Source organism: Phocoena sinus, chromosome 12 (assembly GCF_008692025.1).
Source record: "Phocoena sinus isolate mPhoSin1 chromosome 12, mPhoSin1.pri, whole genome shotgun sequence".
Taxonomy (NCBI): Eukaryota; Metazoa; Chordata; class Mammalia; order Artiodactyla; family Phocoenidae; genus Phocoena; species Phocoena sinus.
In genome coordinates, this window is record NC_045774.1 from 50877090 (window position 1) to 50902671 (window position 25582).

A 25582-nucleotide genomic window follows, 5' to 3' on the forward strand; every position below is an offset into this window, starting at 1 on the left:
GTGCTTAGGAAATGAATTCAATATAATAAGCACCAAAGTTTTTCTATATTGTTAAATTCAGCTCAAGTTGAAGAGTTAGAGAGGTGACAGTTATAATGAAAAGTATTTTCACCCTATCTCCTTCTTCAGAAATACTTCCAGTATTCTTGACAACTCAATTTGCATTCCACAGCCCTACCTAAAAACACTACATGCTCACACCTCTCATAAGTTCAGCAAAAACAAGCAGCAGGCTTTTGACCTCAACAACGTGTGGCTTGACAAAGGTTTGCAAAACCCAGCTGCTTGGGGCAGAGGGGAGTGGGAAGGATGGAAGTCACGCCTCAAAAAAAAAAAAAAAACTCTCCTTGAGAACAATATTAAAATACCAAGAGGATAAACTGAACTCTTAGTCCTTGCTAGTGTTGTTTGGGAAACCACCATGAAAATACTCTGGATCCCAAATGTCTCCACCAAAATCACACACTTTCCCTGACACTGCAGACCACTAACCACGTTCCGAAATGGTTTGTATAAGCACAAAACCGCTCAGGTGAAGCCCGTTCTTAGTTCTTATCTCGCAGCACAAGGGAGGCAGGAGGCGGTTGGGAAAGAGCTGGGTCTCTGCCAGCGCCAACAAAGCCAGATTCGGGACGGGGCCTGGCTGTGCTTAACTACCCCCACCTGGTCACTGCGACAGGAGCGCCAGGCCCTGAGGTTCCCGGGGCCACCACCAGGGACGCAGAGCCCCGGTCTGCCATGCACATTCTTAAGAGTCTGGGGCAGGAGGACAAAATCAGCCGGGCCAAGCCCAGGGAAGAAGGGCCGTGAGAGGGAGGCGAGCCCACGGAGGGAAATGGGGCTGAGGCCGCTCACCTTACAGGAGCCCCAGGAACCTGCACGGCGCTGCCAGGGGTCAGGAGGCCGGTTCACATCTTGATTCTATTAACAAGAAGCCAAAACTCTACTCATTCGCCTGCAGTTTTCTCTATTTGGCTTCTAAACCACAGGGGCATAAAATAAGCTTTCAATTTTCTAACAACTCTCCTGAGAAGGGGAAGGAGGAGAAAGGGGACTCTCCTTTCTTCTCTAAAGTTGCACAAACTTCACCTGCTTTCATTTTGTAAACAAATACACAGCTCACACCAATCTAAAAAGCTCAAGTGGCCCATTTCCCTCCCCGCTCCCTTGAAATTAATTTGCCAACAACTTTTTGGGGAGGGAAAAACCAGAAAGAGGGAAGCACATCTGCATACAGCTCTGCACCACCTCTCCACTCTGCCCTCGCAGTCTTAAGAAAGCCAGTTAACAAAAACACAACACAAGCACACAACCAATAGATGTCCAAGAGAAAGACACAACAAGGGAAAAGAATATTTACTTTTCCCTCCCCCAACCCCAATTATTTAGTTCTCCTCTGGCACAGTTCACCTTCTGACACAACATTTTCTCGCTCTTTTGAACTCATCTATTTAAAAACAGTAAGATCTAAAATATCTGCACACCCTATTTCACAATCAACACCTTTTGATAAACTAGGAAATAAAAGAACATCTTGTTACTATAATGCATAATCCTCCCTTCTAAGAAAAAACACTTGAACCAAATCCAGCTAACATGATCCATTAAGAACAAGTTCATTCTTTCTTAGAGCCCGGTTTGATGATACATGGAGGACTTGAACTTTAAAAACACTCAACAGTATTCCTGATACCTAGATGTTCAAATTACCCACTAAATCATACATTCCTAAGCATGCATCCACTCCTCTGTGAACACACTAGGAAAATGCCCTCATTTCTAATGGGATTGAGATTCAAGACTGGAGAATGGTGAAAGCACTGAGAACCATCCTTCGCCCCTCACCCGCTGAATTACCAGCCGCACGACCATTCTCAACAAATGGCTTCTCAGAGACTCAGAAACCACAACAAATGTGCAACCCTAGGCCCCAGCTGTGGCAGACAAATGCCAGAAGCAGAGTTCATGACACCTTCTTTTACTATTCACACAGAAGCTTAGACAGGTGTGAGGAACCATGGCACAATTATCTAAGGACACATACCCTCTTCCCACACGCAAACACTCATGCTTCCACCACACCTCCATTCCAGAAAACCACTAATGCTTCCACGACCTCCTAGGTGAAAAATAATTTCAGGTGAATTTAAAACGCATTTTTGCTGACTACTAACAAGGACTGTAAGTTCCTGGAAGGAAAGAATTTCTAAAGCTCAAATCACAAAAGGAGTGGGAAAGCAGAAGAGGTGGGCAGCCTCGTGAACACAGGAATAACTGAAGACATGTGAAAGCAAAGGGCCAGGCTTACATTACGGTGCTGAAAAACTGGCCGAAATGCACGATTTGTTCTTCGAGCTACACAAATTCCAATCATAGTCTTTCTAAACTTTCTCTTCTTTTTAAATCAACTTTACTGACATATAGTTTGCACACCAAAAGATGCACCCATTTTCAGCACACAGCTAGATAGATGAATTGTGGCAAATGTATACACCAATGTGACCACCACCATAACTATACAGAACGTTTTCATGTCCCTAGAAAGTTCCCTTATGCCCTTTTTGCAGTCAGTCCTCTACCCCCATGGCCCCTGGTAATCACTGATCTGCTTTTTGTCGCCATGGGCTAGTTTTGCCTTTTCTAGAACTTCATATAAATGAAATCAAACAGCATGTCCTTCTGCATGTTTGACAGTCATCCATGTTTTGTATCAGCGGCTGTTCCTTTTTATTGCTGAGCGGTATTTCCTTTGAATCAAGATACCACAATTTTCCAAACTTTCTTCTAAATAAAAAGGCAGCAATGGTGAACTTCCAAACATGTACATAAAACTCTTTAAGAATACCACTATTTCTTTCTTTCAAAGTAACTGGAACGTACAAGTAACTGAAATGCAGATCTCGGCTTCAGGAACACAACGTTTTGTTTTGTTTCACCTCCCTACGACAATAACTTGTTCAATCAGATGGAAAGAAAAATGATAACCTGAGATTTTTGTTTACTGCCACCTCGAGATGTTATTTCAAGCTGCTGAAGAGCTATGAGGAAAGAACTATGAGGAAACTGTATCCAAGCAAATTTTTATGTGCTGCTTCCTGAATGCCTGACCCAAAAGTGAACTTCAGGGCTACGTTATATTTGGTTCTCATCCTTCTGATTACTCAGAATTTGGGGTTTCAAGCTGACTCCCGAGTGACTTTACCACCAAAAAGGTGTGATGAGACTGCCTCAAGAAGTCCTATGAGGAAAAGAAAAGAAAATATATCACTTAAATTTTCTTCAACCTAACTGCCCAAATCATGAAGCCTACTACTATTTTCAGGGGAATACAGTTTGGGAAACACTGTTCTAACAGATATAAAGAACATCCCTCACGTGGTACTTAGCTTCAGGAGGGCTGCCCAGCTGTAATGGGTATGGTTATCCTGAATGTAAATGGACCACCCTTCGCCCCTCACTACTGGGTGCAAAGTTAAATAGAAAAATAGAGGTTCTGAAAGAGCTCCCAGTGAGTCCCAGCTACACCTGGGCTGTGAATGAGAAACTCTAAATGCTCCAGAGGCAAAAGGAACTCTCCTGCCCCCAGGCCCCAGTCCCCACCCATGCCCCAGGCAGGTCTTTATAACAGTCACAAAGGCAAGCAGCAACTTATTCTAAAGGAAAGGCCTGGAGTGAGAATTCAGTTTCCTGCCGGCTCTGCCTAACCCACTAGCTGGGTGCTCTGTGCCCACCCCAAGTCGCAGGCCTCAGTTTATTCTATCGAATGAGGAGGCCGGCCTAGAATGAATGCTAATACTCTCTCCAGTCTGAAAGCAGTAATACGAGTCTCATAAAAGAGCCAAAATAATGCCAAGAGTAAAATGAGAAAAGGCTGCACATTTTTTGAACCATGATAGAATTTGTGAACATGGCATCCAAAATTTTGACAGAAACATCAGCCTCAATTCTCTATCCATAATCCTTGGCCAATATAGTCTGTAAATAAGTACTTTTATTTTGTCTATCCATTACCTCTTTCCTTTCCTCTAATTAATTTTTTTAAAATCTTTATTGGAGTATAGCTGCTTTACAATGTTGTGTTAGTTTCTACTGTACAGCAAAGTGACTCAGCTATATGTATACATGTATCCCCTCTTTTTTGGATTTCCTTCCCATTTAGGTCACCACAGAGCACTGAGAAAGTTATTACCCTGTCCTCCTCCTGCTCTGAGAGTTCACAGCCGCTGAAGCTGAGGATCCTGCGTGGGGGCTAGACTGCAGGGGAGTGGGCGTGGGGTCTGCTCTGGAATCTGGAAGAGGGTATGTAGCTGGGGAAAAAAGCCTGCACTCGAAGAACAAAAGCCTGCCTCGAGGATGGAGCGCTTTCCAAGACAGTCAGGAATGGCAGGGCTGAGCGTGCTGGCAGGAGCTTTTGTGCAGGCGTGCGGTCCTTCTTAGTACTCGATGTCCCAGCATCAAGAGGAAGTAAACAAGGACCCGGCTCAGGCATGCGTCTGTGTGGCCCAGGGCGGCCAAGGCCTAACTGGTCAAGACTCCCGACCCCCAGGCAGGGGCGCTGACGTCACGGAGCTCCAAAATATGGGCTGTGTGTGCCCAGGAAAAATTACAAAGGCCAGCTTAAATACAGCCTATATTTCTCTCCACCACTCAGATTTTCTTTCTTCAAAAACAGTAATTTTCTGAAGAAGTTCAGCAAAGCAGGAACATGGCAAGCGGCTACATGTGGAGTGGCCCACAGGAATGGTGCCAGGCACTGCGCACGGTGCCACCCCCTCCTTCTCCTCAAAACGCGCCCCAATCAAACCACCCCACCCCACGGCACCAAAAACATTGTTGGCTGTTTTGTCTTAGGAATGATCCTCAGGGATTTCAAGTTTTAACTATTCTACTGCGGGACCTACAACACCATGTTTACCTAAAAAATGTTAAGGAACTAAGATACTGTCATGACTTCCCACCAAAAACTGTCAGCATCCCTTCAAGCTTTTCCATTTTCCAGTCACACCAGAGCAAACTCCCTTTCTTTCTTCCACCTAGGTGCAGAAAATCACCCCAGCCGGGCAGAAAGCACCCCGCGGAGGCTTCGAGCGCAAGCATAAGGCGCCATGGAGCTGGCTTGTTTCCCCAGCCCAGACCGCTGCCTCCCCGCCAGCAGGACGCTTCGTCTCCACCCACTACAAGGACAGTCTCCGAGTGCCCTGACGTTCTAGTCTCTTCTTCGCCTCTGCCTCTTAGGGCGGGGGAAAGCGGGAGGCTGTGGGGTATAAAGCAGCAGCAGTGCTGACCACAGGCAAGAAGGGAAAACTGGGTCTGGGTCTGTACATGCACATCTCACTTTGTATAACAAATGCATTCTTGTAAAGTTGACTCTAACTGCATTTCTGAAATCTGATTTTTTTTTAATGTAACAGCTGCTTAAATAAATGTAATTGTACAACAACCTCACTTATGTGGGGTTTTAATTTTTTTTTTTTTTGTAAATCTTAAGTTTTCATACAGTCCAGCTTAAAAAAATACTATGATATCCAGTCCACGGTCCATGCCGATGAATCCGCACACCTGCAAAAAGAGTAAGCCCAAATGAGGGGAAAAGTGAATGGAATTTTCTTTAAATGTACAGTTCAAAAGCAATTTAACTACTTAACTCACACCGATCATCTCTACCTTTGTTGAATTTATCAAAAGATGATGACACAAAACGTTCTTAAATGAGGTCACAGGCAATGCAGCTGGTTAGCAGATTGTCACAAGAACTTAAAAGCTTTTAACTCTGTTAAAGTAGCCTTAAAAAGTATCTTCACTTTTAAATGGAACCTTACACTTAGGAGACAGGTCCCTTTGGCCCTACTGCAAACAGGGTAACAGGACAGACAGCTAGACCAGTGAAAAGCTAGAGCAGGGAAGAGAAGGCGAAGCCCTTCTCCAGCATGTATCCCAGTTAATATTACTAGTTTGGAAACACTGGTCTGAGTCATCTCCTAGTGCAGGAATCCTTAAGTTTTCTATAAAAATATCTCTGTGTTCTATGACTGAACGAAACAGGGGTGGGTAAAAAGAAAGTTCCAGGTTCCAGAACCCAATGTACCATCAGGCAAGTCGACTAAATTCAGATAACCTCAGAGAGAAATTAAACGTTTCGTCAAGGGTTTCTGATGACAATGCAAAAGCGGGACAGCACACTGTACTTTCAACAATGCCTTATCTGTTCGCAGGAACATGGATTGGCCCAAAATGGAGGGGAGGAAAAACAAGGACAGCACCGAGCCCCAGCTTTCACTTCAAAGGCAAGCTGCAGAACTTGTGTGTGTGTGTGTGTCTGTGTGTACACACGTATACATTTTTGTAAGAATCAGCACGATACGTGCACCACCAGTGGGCACACAAAGCTCCGGGTGCCGCCTGGCGCCCCACCCCCCTCAACCCCTGTATCTGCCGCCTTTCCATGGAACTACCTCACTCCCTTGAGCAGTTCTGGGACCAACTTTGCCCAGAGAGAAGCCGTCTCAGGATCCCTTCATCTGTCACCCGGAGGCTTATTCCAGCCCTGAGCAACTGTTCTAAATAACAGGGACCTCTGATAGAGAAGGGGGAGCCAGAAGGCGGAGGGGGCAGACTGGGTGTACCAAACGCACACTGAACAAATCTGGGGCCAGACCCAGCTCTGAGCTTCAGTTTCTTCAGCAACTAAAAAAGGAATCATCTTCTCTTCAGGTTCATCACGAGGACAGTCCTCAATGAACTTGAACATGCTTTCCTTGCCGATTCCCTGGTCCCTTCCCTGAGGCCTGCGTCCTGACCACCAGTCTGGTCTCACAGCCCAGGTCCTGCCGGAGGCTAGATTCCACCAACTGTTCCCTGGCGTTCCCCTTCTGCTAAGTCCCTGGACTTCTTCTTGGTCAATGCAATCCCCTATACTGAGACATCTGCCTTCAGCCCACCTCTTCTCACTCCTCAGTCTTCCCACCAGCCTCAGTTTCCCGTCCTGGGCTACTCCAAGGACTTTCCCAAAGAACCTGATCCATACGGCTTCGTCTGTAAGTCCTAGTCACTCCCGAAGTCTGGATCCACACACACCCAACCAAACTCCTGGTATGTCAGAAATGGATTTACCAGGCTAGACAGACAGACATACAAATACACCAGTGAGGAGAGAACACTCAAAACAAACGGACTGGCTCATTACCTTTGAGAACTAAGTTTCAAATAGGAGAATGTCACCTATTAGATCAGTGTTCTCTTTATGACATCCTCAAGGAAAAAAGTTCCTCAGTAACAGAAAAGGCCATGCTTCTTCTGTGAAACAGATCTGTTTTTATTTAAAGGCAATTACAAATCTGGAAGCTGATCTTAAGTCCCTTTTCTTTTCAGCTGCTGTGAAACTCAAGAGCCACATGTGTGGCCTAACTTCGGCACCTGTCAACTACTATCTCGTCCTTTGCCCTCAGGTTTCATCCTTTCACACTGCATATGTCTTTCTAAGTTGCCACTGTGGTATAAGAGGAGCATAAACAAACTTAAATTTGAAATTAACACCTTTAGGGAAACGTGGTCTTTGCTTTTCGGTAGGCTTGAGTCCACCCGGGAAATGGCAGATCTATGTTGGTTTTTAGACCGACAATAATAAGGCAAGGAGCCTGCTGAGAATGTGGGATGGGAATGAGGTGGAAGCAAACTTAGGCCTGTGCCCCTCAGTTCTCTCCCACGTACCCCTAAAGGATGCATGAGGGCAGCGGCCAGAATAAGGGACATGGATGCCTGGGGCAGCACACTCCATCACTCTGCGCAAGCCTACTCGGGATGATACCAAATCAAATGCGTATGTAAAGCAGTTTAGATTTTCATTTGGCTAAAACCGAGGAGACTGTAGACTAACAGAATAATAAATAACAACGATAGCTTTTCCTAAGTCGCCCTTAGAAGCACTCTAATGGGAGGTGAAAGGCATCTCTAAATCGGGGGAGAACAGGTGGCACACCTTGCAGAGGCTCTCAGCTGACTTGGGAAAAAGAGCGCAGCCGTACCCTGCTGAAGTGCTGAGAAGTGCAGAGGGCCCTCCCGGAGAGTGAGGGAGTCACGGATGCACTGCCAGCTGGGCTCCAAACTCAACCGTCAGCAGCTGGTCCCCAGGCCAAGTGACCCGTGAACCCCGACCCACTGTGAGATCTATCAGGCTTGGATGTAGGCACCTTCAGCAGAATTCAAACTCCAGGTGGGAAACCTTCACTCCAGAGGACTGGGAAAATAAAACGGCAAAGATTCTTCATGGTCTGGAGACAGCAATGCTTGGGGGCAAAGCCAAGAGTCAAAGCCACAGGGATCGTGAATTCAACTTCTCATTTCAAAAGGGACAGCTCTATGACCCTGTGCAGGCTACCAAGTTTCTATTTCATTGCTATAAAACAGAGTAAGATTCCTGCCTTCTACCTCCCAGCAGAGTGCTGCTGAGGCTATTCAGGGCTTCTTAGGAAAAGCTATCATTATTATTATTCTATTAGTCTACAACCTCCTAGGTTTTAGCCAAATGAAAATCTAAACCACTTTTAAGTACACACTGGACTCAGTATCAGCCAAAATTAGCTCTGCGTCCTAGTAAATGCAAGTTTCCAGATGGCAAGATTCTAGGTGAAATCATCAAAAGACTACATGAGTGCCACATATTATTATGTGCCTTCCACTCATTAATTCACCCGACACTCTGCATGGTAGGGATGAGCCAAGCTATCTCCTTTACAAAAAGCAGACTCAGTGTTTTTTCACAGCTACACAAACAGCCAAGCCAAAATGAAAGGAAGGACAACTCCCTCCTCCCCGTACCCTGCAATCTATCAAGCGGGGTCTGTGTTTTATCACTTTTCCTTGAGGGTTGCAAAAGTTCTGCAAGGAATTCTTTGATTACTGTAATACTTTCATCAACAAAAGAAAGTGAACTCCAGCAACACACTGTACTGTCAGAAGTGTCGTTATCAGAGGTGAAAATAATGAAGGATGGGCAGAAATACATGCCAGGATGCACAGCTCAGCAAGACTTCCCCTCTTTCCAGGCAAGGTAGACGCTGGGCCCACAGGGGGCTTCCTCAGTGCAGCCTCCGAAGAGAAGGGGCAACATTCTGTGCACGTCCCTATCATTCGGTACACTGTACACTCATAAAGGCAATGCCCGCTTCTTGGTCTTCCACGCATCACCACGTTGGCTGAGTGAAAGCAGATGAATAATCGTGGCTGTGACCCAGGCAGCACATTCCCACTGTCCTGCCCCTAAATGACCACGTCACGTGAGCCCTGGGGTGAGACCCAGAACCTGGCCCAAGCTATAGAAGCTAGCACCACTGCCAGCAACCTGCTGGGGAGGGACCAGAGCTTCCAACAATTTGTGTGACTAAAAAAAATTATGTTCACGTAAGTTTTATTCAGATAATTTGCTGTAGTTTTAGTTCACCTTTAAGGCACATGTAGATTAATTCACCACATTAGAAATCCCATTTGCTACAAACCTGTCAATAATCAGTACTGAGTCTGAAAGTTCCTGGTAACATTAAAAGTGACGAGAAGTGGCACTTTTGCTCTCAAGGCCAAAGCCAAAGAAACTGCTTGTTCCAAAGACTACCAAATTTCTCCAGTGCCTACAATAGAACTTAGCACTATCCATCAGACTTTAATAGTTACAGAAAGCTGCTTTGGGGACTTAATTCTCAATAAAAGATATCCAAGTCTACTCAATAGTATGCAACGTATGGGCCGCTCAGCATTAAGACTGATGGAACCGTGAGCTTCCCTTGCAGCAAACCACTGCCAGTTAAAGCCACTGTTCCAGCTAACTGTGCCCACTCCTCTGGCACAAAGTAACTAATTCTTGGAAACACTGCATGCAGTGGAACTCTCTCCCAAAGTCACAGGCCTCCAAGTTACAACCACTTAAGAAAACTCAGGCCCCGTAACTCCTGATTATAGGGCTGCCACCAGGCAGTCATTCTTCAAGGTCCGGACGTTTATAAGGCAGCATTTTGGCTGCCTGCGGGTCTCCCACAGGTGCATTTCCACAGAATGCCTTCACACTGGCCACAGTGAAATGAAACACCTTATTCCTCCCTAGAGAATAATGCAGGGCTGTCTGAACTGAGGAACCTGTCCAGGCAGGTACCGGCAGGTGCACAGACCCTTGTGAGACGGTGCAGAGGGCTGTCCTCCAGAAAAGTGACTGTGGTGACTACTGAGGCAGCGCACGACTAAGGGTAGCCTCCCTGTGTGCTTCACATCTCTCATCCTCAATTTCCTCACCCAGAAAATAAAGGGATAAGTCAGACGACATCCAAGGCATTCAGTTCCGGAACTCAGAGGTTCCGTCATCAATTCAGTGTTAATTTGCTTCCCGGATTAGTCCTCCCCTAGAAAATCCCTAAGGAAACAGGGCCCGGGTGAGATGAACGGGGGAATGTTAGGTACCTACAGTGGGGCTGCCGAGAAGGGTGGGCTCGCTACTAAGAGTCAGGAGTACTGGGCTGGCAGATACACCTCACACAGGTGGTGAATAACAGTTCGAGGAGTGGTTTGATCTACTGCACTGCTTTTTGGGGGTCAGACGTGGCTTTCCTATCTCAATATCCAGGAAGAAGGGGAAAAGAGAATATCAAAAGTCTGTCCCGAAAACTGTCTCTTCAGAAAAGAAATAACCCCACTCCTTAACATCTTCTGAAGGAGTCACTCATCATCTGCACGACAAAAACCTAACTGGAAAGTGTGAAGTTAAACAGGATAAATGCATTATCTCACGAACACCTCATGTATTTTCTTTTAGGTCTCTTAGGACATCTCTGTTTACATGCAGAAAGCAAAATTTTCATTTTTAAAAATTCCAACCTCTTTCAAAAATATTACTAGTCAAACGACTAAGAAAAGAGATGTTTCTGAGTTCTTCCAACTAGATACAAAGACTTCCGCGTGACTTCTGGGATGAAAAAGTATCTCCCACCAGCACACGGGGCTGGGTGCTGTGGCCTCCTTAGCACATGCTTCCCCATCACTTCCACTCACCAGGACACGCCACAGCCTGCTGGGCCTGCCCCTCACACCTGGAAAACAAGGTGTTTAGGATGAGCCCTATATTTAATCTAAATGAAGCTGATAGGCACTTGCTTCCGTGGCTAGTGAACAAACGGCGTATGCCAAACCAACAAAGAAAGAAAGAAAGGCGGTATCTCCTTTTTCCTCTGGGAGTGAAGACTGCAAGGTCAACATCGCTTACGTCTGCTTTGCAGCCTGGAGAGAACAGGCAGTTCGGAGAGTCCCATCCCGAAGAATAATTACACTTCACAAGAGTGCAAGTCTTAAAAGGCTTCTGCATTCACTGTGGGTGCTTGTCTACAACCACACACTCGAGTCTGTTCTTCCCGGGTTCCGAAAGAGCGACCAGCCAGGTATAACGCAACTGCCCCATCTTTAACAGAGATCATGCAAACTCCCCTCCTTTCTCTCTTAAACCAAAATAAGAGATATGGTAGGAAAGAAGAGCCCAGTGAGGCCTCAGGCAGTTTTATGAAATCAAAATCCCTAAAGCTGGGATTAATTATTGATTTTGGAGTTTATTTAGTCAAAGTAGAGGCATGCTGATAGAGGTATCCCACCTCTATCACTTACCAAGTGTATGGCCTTGGCTAAGTTACAAAGCCACCCCGTACCTCAGTCTCCCCGTCTGTAAAGAAGAGCTGATAAGCATAAAGCCCACAGCAGTGCGTGGCCCATAATAACTGTTCAATTAACAGTAGCTTTTAGTTACAGCCATGAAAATGATAGGTCGACCTAAGGTTGTGACTGCACACAGCACACCCATTCGCACCAATGCAGCTTTAACATACAACTGTTTTTGCCCTTTTTGTGGGGAGGGGATAAAAGCTTTCTAACTTCAACTACAACCTTCCCCGTAGAAGTCAGGGCTCGGGGACCTTATCCTCAAAACCAAAGGCCTCCTCTACAGCCTCCCAGAGGGGATTTCTGAAGAGAGGTCGAGCAGATTGATGTCCCTGATTTCCATCTTCAGTTCTGGGCCATAGGAGCTGAGGACTCAGATCCCTCTGATCCTTGGGCTGGGAGCCAAGCCTTCTACACGGCTGCCAGGCAAGCTTTTTCTTATGAGCCAGATTGTTCCTTAAGGCACTTTACTCCTCTGTAAATGCATCCTAATGGCAGAATTTTTTCCAACATACACCACCACCACCCCATCCCCCAAACATGCAAGCAGCAGCCCATCCTTTAGGAAAACCAAAATAGAAGTGAACTAACATGTGCATTTCCTCTGTGAGCAGTGGCCGCTTTGGGAGGCATCCCACCGTCGCAAGCACTGAAGTTCCCACCAGCTGACTGACCTCTGACTTCTGTGAAAGGCCTGCGCGCTCCCGGAGCCCAGTTTCGAATTCTGCTCACAGCGTTAAGGTCACGGTATTTCGGACTCCCCTCCAAACTCTGGCTCCAGACGTGAAGTCTCCCAATGCAGCTTTCCCCACCACTGCGCGAACCTTCTGATGTTCCAGCACCTGGGCCTGCCTTCTTGCTCCTTCCCAAGACTCTTGGTGAATCTGAGGAGACTAACTTGCCTGCCCTCTCCATTCCCAAGAAGAAAACCCAGATTACTGTCCCTCTGAAGTTCACCACCCAAGCCACGTCATCTCGGATAGAGCTTCATGGAGGAAAAGGTATTGCTAACAGCAGAAGAATTCGTAATCCAAACGAATCCTGGTTTGTTGGGGTTTTTTTTTAAGTGTCAGATATAAGAGCATTTATGAATCTCAGGCAACATTCTGAAGCAGCTGCTAGGAGGTCCTGAAATGAACTTCCAAGACCCGGCCAACCGACTGTTCTTCGCACTATTTATATTCCTAAAGCCATCAGCTGTGTTTGATATGGCTGATCATGAGGCCCTGTTTAGTGGATCCAGAATCCAGGGATACTGACAAGCAACAATAACTTGTTTTTTGCTCTTTACCTGGCTTCACCTCATGGTGGGAGAGGCCGTGTGTCCTGCAGGACTCTGGGCCAAGATGCGCGTGGCGCCTCCTCACCAATGCCTCGCCTCGACCTCAGCACGAAAGCAGCATCACCTTCCCCTTCACTTCACTTCACTCGCCCTCTCACACTGATTACACCCAGCACATTTTAATCTTATCTCTCTCCCACATGTCCCACGTCCGTCTGTGGGTGAGTCAGGCGACTGACTACTCCCCCTGTCCGACGCTGGTCTTAAACTAGGAACATTCCCCAAAGACCAAAACAAACAAGTACGGGGAAAAGATCACAAAACAATAAGAATCCAACCTAAACACGAGTCCTCTGAACACAGTACACACACTAGGATGAACACGTGGCTTCCTCTGTGCACCTGAGTGCATCGTCTATTGTTGTCTGGGGGAGGGGAGAGGTCGGTGCCCTTGACTGCACAGAAAGCTACACAGCAACAAGGATCTGTGCAAAGTCTATTCTAGCGCTGAGAACTCTGTTACATCTCCACAGATACCAGTGCAAGCTCTCTGTTCATCTCTTCCTACTCTTATCAGGCCTCTGAAGTCAAGATGGCACGAAAAATTTGATTTTTGACTCCTAATCTGCACCCAGCAGAATTCTGGACTTAGCAAACGTCTAAAAGCAGTGGTTCTCAAACTTCAGCTTGTGGCAGAATTACCTGGACACCTTGTGACAGTACAGATTGCTGGGTCCAGACTTTCTGATTCAATATGTTTGGGGTGAGCCCAAGAATCTGAATTTCCAACAGGTTCCTAGGTGATGCTGCTGGTGTGGAGACCGTGCTTTGAGAAGCACTAGCTTAATGGGTCAGAACATGGTAGAACCCTCTATTATATCAGATTAGGTTGCACAAAAGAGTGAGTTTCTGTGTCTCAGATTTCAAGAAACGTACAATGACTCGAAATAGCACTGTCTCTTCTTAGGAATGCCTGAAAACTTCAAAATTAGTTAACTAAGGTCCAGTGGAGACTAGAAAAATGAGTGGGGGCTGGAAAATTTTAAAGACACCACATTCATTTACACAAAAGAAAGTAGAGAGGAAATCCTAGTTAAACACAGTTTATTAAATAACGATGCCCGTGTCTTAGAAGCCAACTGTTCTCTTAGATCCCAATTTGATGGTGCTCCTTCCTTTTTATATGGAGCTTCCAGGGAGCAAAGTCTACCTTGTAATCTCCCTATGGAGAATAGGGTGGAAATAGGCCAAAAAGTCATTACTAAATTGGTTGATAACTTCCACAGCCAAAATCTCTCATTTTTCTAAGACAGTGTTCTCAACCCTAACTGTGCATTGTAACTACGTGGCAGCTTTAAAAAATATAGATGCCCAGGCTCCATACCTAGAGGTTCTGACCTAATTGGTTTTGGATGGGACCTCGACACTGGTGTTTTCCAAAGCTTCCCCGTGATTCTCAAATAATGGCCAAGATTGAAAACCACTGATGCAGAAGGAAGTTCACAGAGAAATAATGGGTGATGGGAAAGAGAGAAGAAGGAGGTCAGTAAGACCCCTTTAGATAATGTCTAATGACACAAAACAAGAAAGAATGGGAAAGTAGCTGGGAACGACCAGGACAAGTAAAACTGAGGCTCTTAGATTCTGAGACTATCTAAGGATCAACCCAACACTGGCAGTCTTAGGTTCAAAAATCAGAAACAGCTAGATAATCAAGGAAGTACCCTCAACTGCCAAAGACATGGCAACAGTCGAAAGGACATATCAGGAAACCTTTTTTAAAACGGTACTATTTTTTTCAGAAGAGTTAATAACTAGGAACTTGAGGCAAAGACCTTTTAATGTCTCACAAACAAATCCTCTAAACGTTCAACTTTGAAATCATGCTCCGGAAAAACAATAAAAGGTATCCTTGAGCAAAGTTAAATGTTTTTCTTTTCCAAAGGGGAGGCAAGAGGGAAGAGGCTGCAGCAGTAACTCTCAGAGCCCTTGGTAATTGAACTTATCTCCCCAGTAACCACACTGACAAGTGAGTTTTCAAAGTTGTAAAATCATGTGATGCAGATGATAAAACCAAGATAGAGTTATTTTCTTCTCTTCCTTCCTGACTAAGCACAGATGCACGAGGTAACAAGCCGGAAAAGATATCTGAAAGCTTTATGATCCTTTTTAAGGCAGAATGATGAACACAAAACAGACAGTAGAAGAATGCAGTGTTGGTGGTCAGTGGACAGAGCAGGGAATCTCTGCGCAGGTAACGCAGACAGACGTCAGGTGAAAATTATCTTTGCTCACAACAGGACAAACACTGGGAGCCCAGAGAGAAAAACCAGATGTTATCCCACTGCGCTAACAGTTAAAACTATCCATCAATTTAAAGCCTTTGATGTGATTTAAAAACCAAGATGTGGGAAAATCTGCATCTTAAAAATGAGAATAGTAATTTTTGATAAAAACATTCATTAACATTGTTAAGTCATTATGCTAAAATCAATTTGGAAGATGGTAGCTTTCACTAACACCTTAAGTTAGCTTTCCTAATTTGACACATGGTACTTCACCTAATTCAGTACTGACTGCCCACAAATTAACTTGAAGCTTTCCCTGATTTTATGAGACTATCAGAATAAACCTCTCCCTTCTCCCAAAGAACACCTACTAAGAGACGCCTACAATCGGATGCCAGGGAATTCCCCTGGCAGTCCAATGGTTAGGACTCCACACTTTCACTGCCGAGGGCCCGGGTTCAATCCCTGGTTGGAGAACTAAGATCCAGCAAGCCATGCAGCGCGGCCAAAATATATCGGATGCTAAATTTCACCTTGGCAACTAACATGAAGGTTGAATGTGGTAAAGCCTAACGTATGGCCCAGATCACCTAGACTCTCAGCCTGAAAAAAAGGATCTTTCTTGGAAAGGAAGGGCACTAAATAGGACTGATTTAGATAATTCAGTTCAGCAGAGGACATGCATCTATTCGAACAGAAGGCTGTAAGCTTATCTGTATTGGACAGGGTTGTAGATAGAAGGCCTGATCGAGGTCACTAATTTCAAGAAACAGTATACTAGCTCACCTAGGAAGCTATCTATCAGGAGCTTAAGAGCCCAAGTGTGCTACAGCAAGCATGCGCACACCCATGTCAGCTGGAAGACAACTTTAAAAGAATCAGGCCCACAACGTTTCCAAGGCACACTCCGGGTTTCTCAGGGTTACACAAATGATGCACCCCAAGTAACTGATCATTGTTCTTTTTTTTTTAATTAATTAATTTCTATTGGAGTATAGTTGCTTTACAGTGTTGTGTTAGTTTCTGCTGTACAGCAAAGTGAATCAGCTGTATGTATACATATATCCCCTCTTTTTTGGATTTCCTTCCCATTTAGGTCACCACAGAGCACTGAGTACAATTCCCTGTGCTATACAGCAGGTTCTCATTAGTTAGCTATTTTATACATAGTAGTAGTAGTAGTAGTAGTGTATATATATGATCACTGTTCTTTTAAAGAAATTCAGGAGAATGCTTGGACCCAGAGTTTCAATTTTTTACTTTTTTAAAAAAATTACCTTGCTTAAAATGTACTCTAGGCCACTGTTTATTTACATGATAGGTATATTCATAAATGGCAAATGGATGCTGTTAATGAGACTATTCTGACAAATAACTAGTGAATAATGGTATGTCCCTTCTCATCCTACCGCCTGGGGAAAGAAGAAGAAAAACAAAAAGTATGAAGGGTGCAATTAACAAGTCCTTGATTTGGAAATGAAGGCTGCCACGCAGCCCCAGAACAGCGATCATATAAGGTAAAAATTCTAGAAGAAATATGCAGCAAAATGGAGTTTTAAATTAGGTAGGATTTTGTTAACATCTTTATTGGAGTATAATTGCTTTACAATGGTGTGTTAGTTTCTGCTTTATAACGAAGCGAAATACATATATCCCCATAAGTAGAATTTTTTTAAGGAATTTACCAACAAGAAGTTCTAATGGAGAGATCTAGAGAAAGTGTTTTTACTTTATGAAAACCTTACAGCATTAGAAGAAAAACTATACTGAGTTTTTAAAAAAAATATTAAGTAAACTAAAAATGAAAAGAGAAAGGACAGGAAGGTGAGCAGGAGGCCTTAAACATCACTCAGACAAGCTTAATGTGAAATATGGAACCAAGGCAATTATCTAGATAATTTATGATGAAAGAACTATCATTTTTTAAATTAATTATTAGGACACTTTAGGAAAAAAGGCAGTTTTGAGATTTGATTTATGCGAATCAATGGCTTAACTCTCCAGTTGATCTTTTTAATGTAGTACCAATTTTCAAGGAGACATCTAACAAGTTGTACTGGATATAATTTTATGCCCTGCTTCAACTTCAGGCCTATACCCAGAGTTGTGCCTTTAAAAGTCCACAGAGGCCAAGGCCGCCTTCTGCGCAGCTGCCTCTGGCCCCGTCACCCTCCCCCACACCCTGGCTGTGTTCAGCTATCAGGCAGAGCCATTCTGCCTGCTCCACGTTTATCACGGGGTTTCAGTCTATCTTCTGGACACTGTCCAGACACTACTCACCTATCTTTACTGTGAAACTGAGAGTTCTAAAATTTTGTCCAACACACACATGGGATTAGTGTTCTGCAAGCCATATTTTATCTCAGGGGGCATGGGTGCTACATTCCTATGGCCAATTAAAAGCATCATTTTAGGTCCTACTCATACATATTTTACCTTGAAGACAAAAGCAGTAAGCTCCTTAATAAGATAAACACTTTAACCTGGCCAGCCACTTGCATTATGCAACATTTTCTGTTTCTGTCTTAGTACCTGCCTTTAAACCTGTTAGTAACTGCATTGCAAAGGGTCGACCACCTCACAAAATATGCTTAATACCTTTAATTATGAGATCTGACTCAGCAACCACACTTCCGCCAGAAACTTCTTATAAATGTTTTATTTTTTTCCCCTGAAATCCGTTTTTCTTGGTGGTATTACCTCCATCCACCTACCTACCCAAAGCCTACAGAAACAGAGATATTCTGTTCTACCAAGGCAGAAATTTCTCAGAGACAAAAGCCCAACCCAAAGGATTTCCACACACCATGTATCACTGTTAGTTCTCAATACTAATACAGTATTTATCTGACCCACAGTAAACCATGGTTACACAAGGCAGTGTCCAAACAGAAATGAGAATCCCCAAATCAAACTCCCCCACTAAAAGCCCAGGCACTGTCTGGATTCTTAAAATTATTAGCTCATGCAAAATCAGAGGCAGGAGCCTAAATCATGGGTCTCCGTCCACTCCCCCAACAACGCAGAGACGTGCTAGTTACCCTGAGTCAGCCACAGTTCGGAAGATAAACATTCAAGACAGTATTCTGAAAGATTAATAATGGGATTGATGGTAATATATATAAAGAATGTGGCACACAGTAGCAACTTACAAAATGGGAGCTATTTAATTTTACTGCTGTCTCACCCCTACCGAAAGTCCCACCCGCACTCAGGAGGCAGCAGAACATACCAGAAAAGGCAAAAGTTCAAAGAAACCTGGGTTTGAATCCCAAGCAATTTACTGAAACCTCTCTGAATCATTTTCTTGCCTTTAAATTGGGATTTATATTTAAATGACTATCACGTAGGATCAATATTCAATGTAAAAAACCTAGCTGATTGGCACATAGTAAGTGTTCAATAAATCACAGTTACTACTACTATTATTATTATAACTAGGTTTCAGAATATCTTGTGTCAACTCCTCTTTTTACTGTAAAAACAAAACTGTGCTTCCAGTTGACTTATAACCCTGGCTCCCTTTCCCAAAATTATCATTTTGAAATATGAGAAAAAAACAGATGCAATTCTGATTCTTAAATACTTCTGAATAATTCAGCCCAAACACCTACGAGGTACCTAGAAAATACCTGCTGCTACTTGGATGAGGATAACCCCTCTATGTTCTATGCTCCGTCGGAATTGTTGGGTTTTGTGGACATAAATGTATACAGAGGAGATGGGAGCCTGAAGGCTCAAGTGTGTTGAGACTCTGAAAGGCCTTGAACCAAGCATAGGAGGAGCTGAGGGGACTCCAGAGGGATTCTGGATTGGCCTTACTGCCACCATGGATGGCAGTGAAACTGATAGGGCTCCATCTTCTCAAGCCTGACTGGGACAGGCAAGAGAGAATTCTTCAAAACTCACTCTCCTTTCGCTGAGGACCCAGGCTGCTCCCTGCCCTTAAAGACTGACGGTCCTAGACCAAATGGCTCAGCCAGACCTCAGGGCCTTAGAGTAAACCTCAAGTCCATACTCCACAAGCACAGCCATTCCACCAGCTTCACGAAAGAAGCCAAAAAGTAGAAATTGAGTAAGGAGAGTGGGAGGGTTAGGGAGGGAGCCAAGAGTACAGGCTAAGCGGGAGGGAGGGAGGGACGAGTTGTAGCAGTTCTCACTGGGAAATCAGGGGAATTCATGCCTCCCTTCTGTGCCTCAAAGCAGGATGAAGAAAGAAGAAATTTGAATTACCAGAAAGTAGCCTATCAATGATTAACATTTTAATTTTAATCTCAGTAAAACCTTTTTTTTTTGGGGGGGGTGGGCAAAATATGTGAAGGGGGTCAAAAGATACAAATTTCCAGTCATAAAATAAGTAAGTCCTGGGGATTTAATATACAGCATGGTGACTGTAGTTAATATTTGTATATCTGAAAGTTGCTAAGATAGTAAATCTTAAAAGTTTTCATTACAAGAAAAAGAAATGTTAACTAGACTTACGATGATGATCATTCTGCAACACATACAAATACCAAATCATTACGTTGTACACCTGACCCTAATAATATTGTATGTCAGTTATATCTCAATTTAAAAAAATGAAATAAAACGTTTTTATTCTTCTCTTCTATCTACAACCCTTCCTGTCCCTCTCTTCCACCCCTGTGCTCCTATGTTTGTTTCCTAGAGCGAGCGGCTTCAAACAACAAAAACTTATTCTCTCACAGTGCTGGAGGTTAGAAGTCCAAAATCAAGGTATGGGCGGCACCATGCTCCCTCTGAAGACTCCAGGGGAGGATCCTTCCTGGCCTCTGCCTAGCTTCTGGTATCTCCCAGCAGTCTGATGCTCCCTGGCTTGTAACTGCATTGCTCCAACCTTTGCCTCAGCCTTCATGCAGCCTTCTCTGCATCTACCATGTCCTCTCTTCTCCTCATAAGGATACAAGTCATTGGATTTAGGGCCCACACTAATCCAATATGACCTCATCTTAATTTAACTAACTACCCCCGGAAAGACGCTATTTCCAAACAAGGTTACATTCTGAGGTTCCAGGTGGACATGAATTGGGCGGCGGGGGGAGGGGGGTGGGGGGGGGTGGGGTGGATATTATTCAACCCAGTACAGCTGCCAAATGAAAATAAACCACCACCACCAAAATATGGGGCAAAGTGGAGGGAGATGACAAATTACAGCTTCACAGAACTACAGAACTTTAGATGATAAAAATGTCAAAGTTATCATCTCCAGTGGATCCATAACTACTAAATCTGAAGTGGGAATAATGTAGCTTTTGCCTTTCTCTCACCCACAGGAAAATGAAATCTTGGAAAATATCAAAAGTCTCAATCAAAAGAGCACTAAAACACAGAAGCATCCACTGACCCAGACACTTGACATACTGTGAAGTTTGGTAACAGGTATAGATGAACATTCACATATATTATCAAGAGTGGAGTAGCAAAAAGATGTAAGCCAGGGGAAGACATTTTTCAGTTAAAAATGTTTTCATTTAACTATTTGGGGATGAGAATTGGACCATGGGTCTTAGAAGACCAAAGTTTCCTTTTTAAAAAGTTACCTCAGGTTTTTAAACACTCCCTCCTCCAAATTATCCTTTTCTAACAATTACATAAGCCTACACGGAAGCACTTTAGAGTTCTTTTTTGTTGTTGTTTTTAACCAAGGTATTATTTTAGCTATGTGGGGGAAAAAAAACTTGAGATCAGTTTAAAGACTTGGGTACTCCCTCTGCTGGCTCTAAATTTAAAGAAAATTCTCAATGGTTTCAGGAGCCAAGTTATTAATTTCACTAGACATCCAAACACAAGGAAAAATACGATGTGGATTCTCCCACACATACACACACAGAAGTCTTCGAAGAAATAAATAAGAAATTACAAAACACATACTGAAAACTGCCAAAGGCATCTGTTGGGTTTATTACGGGTTCACCCCAGAGGAAAGCTAATGCATTCGCTTATCTGCGTGTGGCAGGGACCACCTCCGACCTTGGCTTTGCCCCACAAGCATGCCACAGCTTTCCTTGCTCTAAGCTCACCTCTCCACTGCAGGCCAGGGGTGCATCTGGACACCCAGGCATAGTGAGCCCCCAGAAGATAACCTGGCTTCTTCACCGCAGACAATTATATAAGTAGCAAATTAGTGCAGGTACCACAGGCCACCAGAGAACTTAGTCTACTTCACTTTGTAATGTTATCCCATAGTAGGGACTAACATACTCCAGAGAAAAAGCCTCAAGATTAAAACCACAAAAAAAGGTCCATGTGAAAACGCACACTCTTGGGTGAAAAAACAAAGGCCCAGCTTGAAACATACTCTAATTATACATTTGTGTTTTACCAGGAAGGAGTGATACAACACAATATTCTACAGATGCTTGCTATTATACTTCTTTTTCCAACTGGGGAAACTGCAATACTGAGAAATGAAAGTTGTTCAGTCAAGAATGACATGGTTAGATGCGGAGCCTGTCTGGGCAGTGATGCGATCAGAATTGGGATCTTCTATGATAATCAGTGTCTGAACCACCTATTCAGAAAACTACTTCGAAAAAAAAAAAAAAGAAAACTACTTCGGAAGAGCTGCAGACTAGCCCTGGAAAGGTCCAGCTCAGACTGCTCGGTATCTCTTCTTCCTTCATATGTGACTTCTATTTTCCAATCCATAAATAAAAAACTTCAAGTACATCTAGGATTTATACCCCCAAATGCAGAACATTATGGACAACTTAGTTTTACATCACAGCTCTGCTCCTGTAGTGGGTAAGTATGTACATTTTAGGCTGAACAATGCCATGGTGACTCTTTCTAGACAGTCATATTGATGCTGCATAAAGCGGGGTCCACACACAGAGGGAGGACTTGATTTCAACCTTCTCTTAAGGAAAAGTCATCCGAAGATCAGGTTTCCCTCAGTTTCTGTGATGGGTAGTGACTGGCACTGATGAAGTTTTCAACGACCTCACTGAAGAAACAAGACACTACAAGAAATGCCTTAGATAGCAGAGCATCATTTCATAATTACACTACATCATATCGACACCAACGCTAGGAGGTCTGGGCCACCTTCATAGCTACAAGTATCCAAAAGATTCTACACATGACGTCACCCCACTCCTGAGTCACGTCATCCCCTTTCAATGTTACTATCCCAGAACAAGGCTAGGCTCATGGGCTGAGGGCATAATGATCCCAAGAGCAGATCCCAGCATCAGAAATGCTTTTGTCTGTTAGACACCTTCCTTGCTTTCAAGGCTTTTACACTGTAGTTGAGAATATACAGGAGTCACAGAAAAATGGCAAAAGGAACAGACAGGAGTCAGAGGGTGGGCAGGGTAGGGTGGGGTTGAGAGAGTAGGTTTTTCCAGCAAGGTGAACGGAGAGTGCCGATGCAGAATGCAAAAAGACACAGCTACTGTCCTGCCAGCCAGCCTGGAGGATGGGGGAAGGGAAGCAGAGGAGAGAAAATGAAGTAAGAGTTTGCAGAAATGGAGACGACTAGAACAGCTGTGAAACCACAATGGTTAGTAACAGATATTACAGAACACTAGTGCCCTGGGTTCAGTTCACACAGACACTCTTAACTCCACCCCCCACTAGCTGTGGGTCCCTGAGGCAGTCCCTCACATGCTCCTGGCCTGTTTCCTCACTTGCAAAATGAAGTAGTTATAGGATTTTTAAGACTTCGTTTAGTTCTGAATTTGAGGCAAGAAGCAATACAGATGATTCAACTGCATCAAGGCTCCACATCCACTCCGAGAGGCCGGTCCTATACCACAGCCCCACGAGACAGAATTGGGGACCCCAGATTAGTCCAGGGCCACAGGCATGCTCTAATCCGGGTGGGCCTGGGAAGGCCCCAGCTTCTCCCAATCAGACCCAAACTGCAGGAGCCACATGACAGCGGTCTTGCATCTCCAAAGCAAGCTGAAGATGATCTGCAGAGAGCTAAAAGCCAGCTCCAAGCCAGATCTCAACTTCGACTTTTCTGTTTGCTGGTAACTTCTCTGCAGAGAGCCGAAGCACTAAGGAAAGTAGAAGTACAGAGGGGAAAAAAGGCAAAGAGAAGGGACAAGTCTACAGAGCACAGATTTGCATGTTTATTTTCTGTCTTCCCCCAAGAGAACACAAACTCCTATGAACTGGAACCTTATCTGCCTTGTGCTACCACTACATCCCTGGGCCGGGCAGAACGCCCTGCACACTGTATGCCGTTGATACATACTTGCTGAATGAATCAAACGGCATGAAATGCAAACGGGTAAAAAGGTTTTCCCTTTCCAATCTTTTACTCGCTTACTGTACGCCAGCTGTATCAACCACTGATACTAACCCACCTACATATGTGTCATCGCCAGCTCCTTCTATAGCAGCAAAAAGCCAAAGTGGTCTTCAGGGCTCCTCCATTTGTGATACAGGAAATGGTGAGGAGAAAAATGAGGAGTCAAAAATAGGAGCAAGTCTGTTCCTCACAGACAAGATGAATGAGCACGGAAACAAAACAAATTCCCATATTCTCTCCAGCCCAGGGAATCTGGAATCTGATCAGCAATGGGTAATTTGGGTACCTCCCCAGAAGGCACTGGCCTAGAAAGTCTTATCTTTGCATTTTTATAAAGATCCTTGGATGAATGGTATCTGCTAAACTTTTTGCAAACCAAGTAAATGACTTTTTAGTGGGACAAGGCTTCTTCATTAATTTTCCAAATAAAAGTACCTTGCAGGTTTTAGGTAAGCATCACGAGTATTAAAAAGTTTAACTACAAGATGTTCTCCTATGGTGTCATTCTCTTAAAATAGAACCCTCCTAAAAACTCCTAAAAATAAGTCTGCATAGTTTCATTTCATTTTCGAAGAAGGAGATAAACATATCAAAACAAACAGCTTCTTTTTAAAAGAGTCTCTCTCTGCTACACGGGGCTCACCGATCAAAGTCTAAAAGGGCCAATTTTTTCACCTCACAGGTCGATGACACAGCTTTGAAAAAGAAGAAAAACAGTCCCCCTGGTGTACTGCTGCTGTAGAAAGAGGAAGTATGTTAGTTGAGAATCACTGACGAAGACAGTACTGCCAAAGGAAATTACAAAACAGCATTTTAGCAACAGGGGCCAAGCTGAAGACAGATTCCTCATACATGGCATGACCGTAACTGGCCCTTTACTCCAAAAGGTGACTGAGGTCAAAATTAGAGGCCAAAATGGAATTATTATGAGTCTGTCATTTTGAAATTGTTAAAAATATTTTTAAACGTCAAAGTTGCAGTTAAAATAACATTTTTTAAACACAGTGTGTTGAAAAGGAACTGGGTGCATTCATCTAAAAAGCTAGAACAGTGAGGACGTGAGCAAGCTTTAGGCGGCAGGTCAGCCCTCATCTTCCAACCTTGGGAAGTATTGGTGAGAGGACACATTCTCACGTGAAGGAAGCCTCAGTCTCTTGAAGGACCATCCTCTGCAGCAGCAGCCGAAGTCCTCACACAGCATCTCACGCTTATGAAATCGTAGGAACCACCACAGAAACCCATGGCTGCCTAACGTGACTGTGCCCTGACCCACGGGAACCACAGATGCGTGGGCGTGTGTAGGAGAATCAGTAACAAATGGGCCTTACCAGGTAAACCCTGGAGTCCTAGAGGTCTGCCTGAGACAGGTGGAAACAGACAACTCACCAGCTCAATTACAGGTGCCATGCAAGTAAGCTGAATCTGAATTAAAGGAAATGTAACCTTTTCCCCTCTTAACCACATCTGATTATTCATTTCTACTTTCATGCCCGAAGTAAAGGAACCTGCAAGATAGCCACCACCTTTCTCCCTGGCACAGTTTGCATCCGACAAACTTCAGTTAACCAAGAGCTTCCTCCTTTTGTTAAAATGCTCTCTTTTTTGCCTCCTTCGTCACTTAATAGTTCCTAAGTACCCATCCTGATAGGCACCAGACAGCTTTAAAAACACTGTGCACTCACTCAGCCTCCATCAATAATCATCCATCTTCCGATGCTGAAACAATAACCAGGATTTTTTAGATTGAGAGGCAAATATGCTTTTCAGGAAAACAACTTCTACTTACATAAGACTACTCAGTATTTAATAAATAACCTTTAAAAAGGATCAATTTAAAGAGAAAAACAGTGTGAAAAAGATCTCTGGAACCACGGCTACTAACTACCTCTGTACTAACTAGCTGTGTGACCTTAGAAAAGTCATTAACTTGAAGAATCAAGTTCTTCACCTATAAAATAAGGGGGTTGAAGGAGATCTGCAAACCTCATCCAGGCTGTACATTAAAATCACCTGAGAAACTTCAAAATAAAACTAAAACAACCCCAC

General features: G+C 44.0%; 1 protein-coding gene and 2 long non-coding RNA genes across 4 annotated transcripts in view; 1 reads left to right on the forward strand and 2 right to left on the reverse strand.

Moving 5' to 3' along the window:
* FOXO3 (forkhead box O3) overlaps positions 1-25582 on the reverse strand; it is a 119688-nt gene that overhangs the window by 89080 nt on the left and 5026 nt on the right. The gene's annotated exons all lie outside the window — the stretch shown is intronic.
* On the reverse strand, positions 2990-24251 carry LOC116763184. Of its 2 annotated transcripts, none has more exons than XR_004352441.1 (3): positions 24180-24251; positions 5442-5559; positions 2990-3238 (listed from the first exon to the last, which is right to left on the reverse strand). It is a non-coding gene; the product is annotated as an uncharacterized LOC116763184 (long non-coding RNA). The 2 variants fall into 2 exon arrangements; XR_004352440.1 differs by lacking the exon at positions 24180-24251 and adding an exon at positions 12974-14658.
* On the forward strand, positions 4262-5398 carry LOC116763185. Its single transcript, XR_004352442.1, has 2 exons — positions 4262-4299; positions 5038-5398. It is a non-coding gene; the product is annotated as an uncharacterized LOC116763185 (long non-coding RNA).